Source organism: Myotis nattereri (assembly GCF_964212035.1).
Source record: "Myotis nattereri genome assembly, chromosome: 15".
NCBI lineage: Eukaryota > Metazoa > Chordata > Mammalia > Chiroptera > Vespertilionidae > Myotis > Myotis nattereri.
This window is the reverse complement of record NC_138090.1, coordinates 45922597-45930770: the sequence shown is the minus strand read 5'-3', so window position 1 is coordinate 45930770 and position 8174 is coordinate 45922597.

The following is an 8174-nucleotide window of genomic DNA, read 5'->3' as shown; positions in this document are numbered from 1 at the left end:
TCAGGGCTGGGGCCCAGGGTGCAGGCGACAGGCAGCCACAGGCCCCAGCCAGGCCGGCTCGGCTCGGACCCTGTGCCCTGCTCAGAAAGCTGAGGAAGAGAGGACAGGTAGGTGACGAGATGAGGGCCCGGGGCTGCTCCTTGAAGGACATCTGCCAGGCCACTTAGCAGTGACGATGACCCAGTATTTACTGAATGCTGGCCATTAGTGCATCATCACTCCCATTTTACACGGGGGGGAACTGAGGCCCAGAGCCTGGATCCGAGCCCAGACAGCTCCCCTAGAGTTGATGTTCTTCCCCATCACCAAAACCATATGTCTCACACGGCCACACTATTTTTATTAAGCGCTTTTCCTAGGGGCCAAGTCCTGGGCCAACACACACCTCATCTACATTTAATTCCCAGAGCCCGGGAGGGCGGCACCTGCACCCTCTTATTCCAGAGGAGAAACTGAGGCTTGGGGAGAGACAGGGCCTTGTCAAGGTCACACAGAAGCAGAAATCGAATGTTCCCCACACGGGGCAGAAAGTACCACCCCGCCGAAGCCCTGGCCTCCAATGTGGGTCCAATTAGGATCAGCATTCTGCAGAAAGGGACCCCCAGGCTGAGACAGGGTCAGTGCCCTGCCCAAGGTCACAGGGCAGGTGCAGCAGAGCACCTGGGATTTAAACCAGGGCCTGCAGACTCCCGGGTGCCGAGCTCTTTCCCACATCCCACTGGGCTGCTCACCACCCCGGGCCTTCTCTGGGGGGAGGCAGGGCAGGAAGGAAAGTGGAGATCCCGGCTGATAAGGCCCCTGATCCCCACCGAGATAACAGCTTGGAGAAGAATCCCCATCAGGTGGCACCAGGGGAGCCAACTGGGTGTGGGCTGGCACCCCACTGAAGGCAGTGTAGCTGAGGGACCCCTGCAAGGGGCAGCTGGGGCAGTGGGTGACAAAGCCCCCAGGGGCCGGGGGCGGGAGCTAAAACTGGCTGGCACCACCAGCTGGCCCAGCTCCCTCCCGCCGGCTGGCGCCCCAACACCGGGGCCTGTTGCTAGGGAACCTCGAGAGAGGCTGGGGGGGTGGAGGGCCTGAGACTTGGGGTGGGGTAGCATGACCCCACATGGCTATCAACATGGTAAACACGTGGCAGGAGAGGGCACTGCAGCCCCAGATTCCAGAGGGAGAGACGTGACCCCGGCCGGGACTGACATGAAGGCCTTACACGCTGGAGAGCGGAAGAGGAGGGGACTAGATCTCCCCAAATCCCCACTAGGCACAGATCTCAACAATGAAACAAGGAAGTGCTCAGATGAGCCCCATTTTACAGATGACTAAACTGAGGTTCGGAGAGGTGAGGTCACTTGCCTGCGGTCACACAGGTAGGGAGGGAGAGAAACTAGATTTGAACCCATGCTCATCTGAATAACCAAAGTAATACTAATGATTAATAACAGCAGCTATGTGCTTGGCCCGGTCTGTTTTACTCACATAATCTCCTTGGCTCCTTAAAACATCTCTAGCAGGGAGGTGCTATCATCAACCCCAGATAGAGATAAAGAAACTAAGGCTTGCCCTGGCCGGTTTGGCTCAGTGGATAGAGCGTCAGCCTGAGGACGGAAGGGTCCTGGGTTCAATACCAATCAAGGGCACATGCCCGGGTTGTGGGCTAGATTCCCAGTAGGGGGCGTGCAGGAGGCAGCCGACCATTGATTCTCTCTCATCATTGATGTTTCTATCTGAAAATTAATAAAAACATATTAAAAAAAAATAAAAGTAACTAAGGGTTAGCTCTTGCCAGGTAGTAAGTTCAGTTGGTTAGAGTGTTGTCCGGATATGCCAGGGTTGTAGATTCGATCCCCAGTCGGGGTGCATTCATGAATGCAAAAATAAGTGGGACAACAAATAGATGTTTCTCTTTCAAATCAATGAATAAAATTTTAAAAATATGTAAATAACAGAAACTGAGGCTCTGAGCAGGGAGTGGATCTGTAGGCTCAGGAACCACGATGACAGCGCTGGGTTGAGAATCCACGGCCATCTGACTCATCCCCACAGTCACAATAGTGTGAGCACGTGCGGAGCGCGTCCTGTGTGCCGGGCTCTACCCGGATCAGCCCAAGTAAGCCTCTGACTCAAGGGATCACCCCCACTTCCCAGGGCAGGCAACTGAGTCTCCGAAAGGGAGAGCCAGGAGCCTGAGGACACAGGCACACCAGCAGGCAGGGCCAGCACTTGAACCCAGCCAGGCCTGTGGGCCCCCTGGCACTTTTTGTAGTGACTGGGGGTGGGGTGCGGGGGCGGGGCTAGGGGTACCTCATTAGAGACTCCAAATCAGAGTCTGGCCTATGGTATAATGGGTGGCAGGGGTGACGGTGATCTCTGTGAGGGAGGGTCCTGCAAGGTGAAGGAGCAGAGAAAACCTCTCTGGTGTGGATCAGGAATGAGAGGGGCGGGGGGGGGGGGGGGGGTGGTACGGGGACCGGTCAGAAGGCTGGGGGGAAAGGGACAAAAACCCCAGCTGGGAGAGTCTGGCATTGGTTGGTGGGGGTCTTCAGAAGCACCGAGAGCGATCAGAAGCCAGGGGAGTGCGGAGGAGGGTCTCTCTGGGATGGCTCTGGGCTATGGTCTAGGCACAGGGGGCCTGGGGATGATAGGAAGGGTGCAGGCCATGGGGCGGTGGCAGGGAGGGGCCGAGGGTCCCTGGGCCAGGGGCCTGCGTTGAGGAAGCTCCTGGAAGTCAAAGAAGGGGTTCTGTAGGAGCAGCCTTTGGAAAGGTCTGGGGTCTCCAAGTCCTGGGCAAGGGGAGCCCAGAGGGAAAAAGGCTGGGCCTGTGGGGGTCAGGGGCCTAGAAACGAGGAGAACGGCTTCCAGAAGACAAGACAAGGGAGCTGGGAGCCAGGCAAGGCCAGAGGCTTGGAGCCCAGGAGTCTTCTGGAAGGAGGACCCGGGGTCAGGCCGTGCGGGCTGGGGGAGACCGCCAAAGCTGGGGAGAGGGTTTTCCTGCGAGGGAGAGGCCCTGAGGCAGGAGAGGGTTCGAGGCCTGGAGATGCGGGGAAGAGATGGTGCCCTGCAGGAAGGGCCTGGAAGAAGGGGGGACCCAGGGGTTGGGGGACCCAGGGGCTGGGAGCAGTTGGCATAGGGAGGGTGAGGCCTGGAAACCCCGGGCTGGGCTGGGGGCCTGGAAGTTGGAGGCCAAGGCTTCCGGCGAGAGGAAGAGGCCAGAGGGTCCGGGAGCTCCGGGGGCCCGGTGTGCTGGGAACCCAGGGGCAGGGCTGCCTGGAAGATGGGCCCCGGCCTGGGCGTGGGGAGACCTTGAACGAGCTGGGAAGGGCCCTGGGCCCAGGAAAGGTGGGAACCGGCTTCCTGCGAGGGGTGCCCACAGGAGCAGGAAAGGCGGAGGGCAGGGACGGAGAGGAGGGGGGCTCCTGGGGAGCCCGGGACGCAGATCCGGCCGGAAAGGCCGGAGCCAGAGGCAGGACCGGGCCGGCCTTCCTGCGACAGGACCGGGCAGGGCTGGGCCCGGGGTCAGGAGCCTGCAGATCCGGGAGGGGCGTCGGGGGTCGGAGGAGGGCGGCCCGGAGGGGAAGGGGCTCCGGACGCGCCGGGAAGGGAGGGGCTCCCGCCGCAGGGGAGGGGGCGCCCGGAGGGGGGAGACCCGGCGGAAGCGGTCCGGTCCGCAGAGGGACGGGGTCCCGGGAGCGGGGGGTCCCGGGAGCGGGGCGCCCCGGGGGTCGGCAGGGCCGGGAAGCGGGGGAGGGTCCAAAGTCCCGCAAGTGCGGCGGGGCCGGGGGCGGCGAGCGCGCCGGGCTCGGAAGGAGGGGGGTGGGGGGCTCTGGGGCTCGGGGCGCAGCGGGCGCGGGGCCGGCGGCCAGACCCGCCGGGCGCCCCCCGGGGCCGGCCCTACTCACCGTGTCCGAGTTCCGATCGTTGCCCGGGGCCAGCGCCGTCCGCGAAGACATGTTTCCTCCGGGTCCCGGGGGACCGGGCGGCCGGGTTGGGGGGGGCAGGGGCGCCGGGGTCCCCTCTTCCCCTCCCCCCCCGCCGGCCGGAGGGCGCGAGCTCAGAAGCTGGGCGCCGCGAACACCGGGCTGCACGCCGCGGAGAGGGGGCCGGGCGGGGGGCGGCGGACGCCGAGGGTCCTAGAGGCCCCGCGCGGAGGGGGCCCCGGGCGCCATCGGGGCGGCGGGCGGGCGGCGGGCGGGCGGGGGCCGGGGAGGGGGCGCGGAGCCGGCCCGGGCGGCGGCGGCGGAGGGAGGCGGCGGAGGGGCCGGGAGGAAGGGACGTCAGGGGGAGGGGGCGGGGCGTGGCCGCCGAGGCCCCGCCCCCGCCGCCGGCCCTTAAAGGCGCAGGTCGGGGCGGGCCCGCGCTGCGGGGGCGGAGGTAGGTCTGAGCGCGTCGGCGCGGAGCGTGTTCTCACAGGCGAGGAGCGGCTCACCGGAAGAGAAGGGGAGAGCAGCGCCAGGGCTGGGCGCCAGGGGCGCGGAGGAAGACTCGGGGAGACGCAGAAAGAGACAAAAAGAGGAAGAAAGCGGGAGCCTCGTAGGGAAAGAGAGGCACAAAGAGAGACGCGGAGAGGCACAAAGACTGACCCCCCCCCCCGGGGGCAGGGAGAGACAGGACACAAAGAGATGCGCAGAGACGCGAATGGAGAGAAAGAGGAGAGGCAGGAGCCCCCAGAGGCAGGAGCCGGGCAGATGGCACCGTCCGCCTCCCCCTCCCGCCATGGGTCCTGGGCCCCGGGAAGCTCTCGGGGACCTGGGGCCGCCGGGGCGGGGGGAGGTGAAGTCCTGGGCGGAGCCACTGCGGGGAGTGCGCTCCCACCTCCCGGAGAACTCCGGGCGCCAGGCTGCGGGGCCGCGTCCTCCCCTCTGCGCTCCAGCCGGCGCCTGGGACTCTCTCTGTCCTTCAAGGGCAGGCGTTTGCCTTTTCAGCCTCGGTTTCCCGTCCGTAAAGCGGGCGGGAGGGAGGGTCCGCGTGCTGCCCCCCTGGCGGGGCTGAGGCAGGAGCCGGGGAACCGCAAGCTCAGACGCTCTGCTGAAGGATGAGCTGAAACCACGGAGGCCAGGGCTGCACGGAGGGCACCGGGTGCTGTGAGGACCAGCCATGACCTCTAGGCCAGAATGGGAGGAAAGAAAGCGGGGCAGCCACAGTCCTGGCCCCGCAATCGCACGGCCCTGGGTTGGAGTCCCTGCCCTGCCCCTATCTAACCTTCTTCTGGAACTTCAGTTTTCCTTCCCAAAGAATGGGTGTGATGATAACCGCGATATGATGGAGCTGGCTCAAGCGAGCCGATTGTTAAAGTCTCAGGAATTTTGGAACTGGTTGTTAAGTAGTCATCATTGAAAATCAAATTGTGCAAACCTACAATTAAATACGTTATATTTAAAACAAAGGTAATAAATATTCATCACACCCTAATCATTTTGCTATCATCTGTGATCCTGAGGTCATTACATCTGCATAGTGAAAGCGCTATATCATGAACTACTGAGCATCTCCGTCCCCACCGACAAATAAACACTTTCAGTTATGGCACCTTGAAATCAGCCATAGTGGGAACATTTACACCATGGAAATTGGCAAGTGCTACAAGTTGAGACTCCCTACCACCACTGCCTAAGAGCTGCTTGTTAAACATTTACCAGCCTATCCCTGGTGGATACTATCAGCTACATAGACTCACAGAGGCGTCCTCTGTGCCAGGCTCTGAGGGCTTTATCCTTTCTGCACCCCATGAGGTTGAACCGTCATTATGAACCCCATTTACCGATGAGGAAATGAAGGCTCCAAGGAGAGAAATCATCTGCTCATCACACAGCTGGTCAGCTGCGGGGCTGGGTCTTGAACCCAAGCCCCTCCAAACTCCAGAACTTGGGCTCTTAACTGCTATGGTTAGTGTCCTCGAATAACAATATTGCAGCCTCCGTCTGCAATAAATTAATGAGCCTATAAAAGTAAAGTGCTTCCCGTGGGAACCGAATAGACCTTCATAAGTGGGCGACATTACTATTATTATTCAGCAAATGGGGCCCAAGGAGTCTCGAGGATGGTGGGAGGCGGAGAGGGAAGAGTTCGGGGTTGTTTAGAAGATTTGAGATCACAAGGGCTCTGCTCAGTGAGGAATGGGTTGGGGGAGCTGAGTCACCCCTAATCCCTTCCCAAACCTGGCACAGAGCTGCAGTTCTTCCACGCACCACACGGGGGCAGAAGATCACCTTCCTTCCAACGCATGTAAGTCCCACCCTGGCTCCTCACCCGAGGATATTTTCCCATTGATTGTTAGAGAGATTGGAAAAGAGAGGGGGAAAAATGTATCTGGAATTAGATTGTGGTGATAGTTGTCATAACTTTGAGGATATACTAAAAACCACTGAATTGTACACTTTAGAAGTTGAATTTTATGGCATGTGAATTATATCAATAAAAATTAAATCTGAAAAAGTGAGAGGGAGGTCTCACAGGGATCACAGCCGCTAACAGGACATTTAGTCCCAGCCTGGGCCTCCCTCCGCAGGCATGGCTCAGTAGTTGAGCATCGACCTATGAACCAGAAGGTCAAGGTTTGATTCCCGATCAGGGCACGTGTCGGGGTTATGGGCTCAAGCCCCAGTAGGGGGCATGCCAGAGGCAGCCGATCAATGATCAATGATTCTCTCTCATCAATGATGTTTCTATCTCTCTCCCCCTCTCCTTTCCTCTATTATATATATATATATATATATATATATACACACACACACACACACACACACACACACACACATCCCATACTCAATATGGAAAAGATAGAGATAATACAGGACAAAGAATTTAAAAAAAAAAAAAAGCTCCTACCCCAACGCCCACAGTCTGGCAAACCCAGTTGGACAGAAGCCTGCAGACTTTGGAATCTGAACGCCTGGCCTGATTCTCCCAGCAGCTGTCCACAGAGCCTGGGACGGGGCTGGAGAGGAGCGGAGACCCTGAGCCCAGCTCTGGACCATAATGCTGACCCCAACCCCAATTTTGCCTGGGCAAGTGCTCACCCAGCCCAGCCCAACAAAAGGCCACCTAAGCCTAAAACCCAGGCTTAAAAGTACCCCTAATCCTGCATCTACCCTCACGCAACACCCAACTCATCCCCAGCCCCCACTGCACCTGCCACCTCCATCCTCAGCTTCCACTCTGACTTATTCCCATCTGTACGTTCGGTTAACAAATATGTACTGAGCACCTACTCTGTGCCGGGCACACGGTGAGGGGCATAGAGACGAACACCAGACCATCTATCTGCTTTGGATTTACATTCGAGTAGGAGAGTCAGAGAATCTACAGGGGAGACAGAGGAGTCTGATTGGTTCCCACCTCGACCTCGGAAGGCGCAATGAAGAAATCAACCACCCTCGCTGGTTTGGCTCAGTGGATAGAGCGTCAGCCTGTGGACTGAAGGGTTCCGGGTTCGATTCCGGTCAAGGGCACATGCCCGGGTTGCAGGCTTGATTCCCGCTGGGGAGCATGCAGAAGGCAGCCAATCAATGATTCTCTCCCATTGTTGATGTTTCTGTCTCTCATTCCCTCTCCCTTCCTCTCTCTCTAAAAAAAAAAAAATCAATAAAACATATTTTAAAAAAAGAAAGAAATCGACCAATCAGAGCCATGCCCCTGGTTTGGGGGGGAGGGTAGTGCAGGACAACAGAAGTGCTTTGCAGAACCTGGGGACAAGGGCTTTTAGGAGAACAGCCCCGCTTCCAAAGCGATGCCAGTGCCAACATTTAGGCCTCCAGTCTTGGCATCTGGGCCGGGCAGAACCTTCCTCCTTGTCTTCTCCCCACAGCAGGAAACCCAGAGCGAGCTTTGGGCCCACATCCAGCAGGGGGAGTCTCCCCAGGCGCCCAGGATGGTGTTGTCACCTTGGGAGGCGTGAAGAGCAGGCAGGGGGCGGGGGTCCGATTCCGGCCGGGCAGGGGGGGAGGGTGGGGGCCAAACCGCAGCCTGGCCTAAAAGGGCAGACAGATAACGAGTCCTTCCCACCCCTGGCCCCAGAGAGGGAGGGGTTTCCTGACAGGAAATTGACCTCCTCTAACCCCCCCTCCTCAGATCCAAGCTCTTAGCAGTCCTGGCTGAAGTAGCCTCAGGACAGGACAGGACAACAGCAGGGACAGAAGGACAAGGCTCCGAGGACAGAGAGGTGAGCGTGCTGGGGTGCT